The sequence below is a fragment of the Rutidosis leptorrhynchoides genome, chromosome 3 (genome assembly GCF_046630445.1).
Source record: "Rutidosis leptorrhynchoides isolate AG116_Rl617_1_P2 chromosome 3, CSIRO_AGI_Rlap_v1, whole genome shotgun sequence".
Lineage (NCBI taxonomy): Eukaryota > Viridiplantae > Streptophyta > Magnoliopsida > Asterales > Asteraceae > Rutidosis > Rutidosis leptorrhynchoides.
The window spans coordinates 460,480,463-460,481,854 of record NC_092335.1 but is presented as its reverse complement, the minus strand read 5'-3'; the positions used below and the strand labels follow the sequence as shown (position 1 = coordinate 460,481,854).

At 38.1% G+C, this 1,392-nt stretch overlaps 1 non-coding gene across 1 annotated transcript; it reads left to right on the top strand.

Moving 5' to 3' along the window:
* Positions 1-548: 548 nt before the first annotated feature.
* LOC139903251 (small nucleolar RNA R71) lies at positions 549-655 on the top strand. The gene has a single exon (XR_011778086.1). It is a non-coding gene; the product is annotated as a small nucleolar RNA R71 (small nucleolar RNA).
* Positions 656-1,392: the final 737 nt, after the last annotated feature.

Below are 1,392 nucleotides of genomic sequence, written 5' to 3'. Positions count from 1 at the left end.
TTTTCTCTTTTTGTTGGGGTTTTTGATAAAAACCCGGAGTTTGTTATTGGAACCCACTACTTGACCCTTGTTGGTAATTGGAATTTTGACCTTGAGGGTTGTAAGGGTTGTTGAAGTTTCGGTTAAATTGGGCTCTTCCTTGAAATTGATTATTATTTCTTTGGCTTATGAAAGCCACTTCTTCTTTTTAAGCCATTGTTAAACCGGCATCACAATCTTTTCCTAAATGGGGACCACCACAGTATTCACAACCTACCTTCATACTATGAATTTCCTTGGTGATTTTGTCCATGTTTCGAGCAACACCGTCTATTTTCACACTTAGGGAACTAAGGTCATCATAAGCACCGGCGCTTTGGACTTGAGCATTACGAGTAATTGGTCTTTCTTAATGCCACTCATGAGAATAATCAGCTTGCTTCTCGATTATCTCATAAGCCTCTTGCTCGGTTTTGTCCATGAGTGAACATTCGGCCGCTTGATCAATGGAAATTCGGGTTGCAACATCACAACCCTTGTAAAAAATTTGAACTTGTTGGAAGGTATCCAGACCATGGTTTGGACAACCTCTTAGCATTTTGGAAAACCGATTCCATGCTTCATATAAGGTTTCCATCGGCTTTTGACAGAATTGGGAAATTTCTTGTTGGAGTCTCGCGGACTTAGAAACTGGAAAATATTTCTTAAGAAATTTTTCCATCATACCATCCCAAGTTTCTATCGTAGCCTCGGTCAATGAATCTAACCAACATCGTGCTTCCCCGTGGAGTGTCCATGGGAAAAGTCTTAAAAATATGGCCTGATCAGTGTCTGGTTTAAATTTGAATATAAGACATATCTCTTGAAAAAGACGAATATGTTCGTTTGCATCTTCATTCGGACCACCACCAAATTGACATCTGTTGTTAATCATTTGGAGAATAGGTCCTTTTATTTCAAATTTTTCTTCACCTGTGGGCGGAGTAATGGCACTACCTTATCCGGTTCGGGTTAGTTTTATCTTGGCCGCCATTGATTGTCTTAGTACCACCTGCCTTGCCTCTCCTTCCATTTCAAAATTTTGAGGATGAACGGGTTCACCAAATTCAGAGTATCTTGGCTTGGTTGTACTTGATTCTGAATCAAAGGTTTCTTGCTTTGATGAAGATTTAAAAAGTTCAAGTACTTCTTTTGGGATCTTACCAAGCTTTCTATCAGGTTCTGTAAGCGGTGTAAGTAATGGAGAAGCTGAACTTCGGGTATGTGGCATATGCAACCTAAAATCTGTCAATCACACAACTAACAAAACTATTAAACGCACCGATTCTATAAGTTTAAAAATCAAAGACTATTAATAATTTAAAAAGAATTAAGAAACTACTTAATCACAAATTAGTTAACAATTCTATTTTG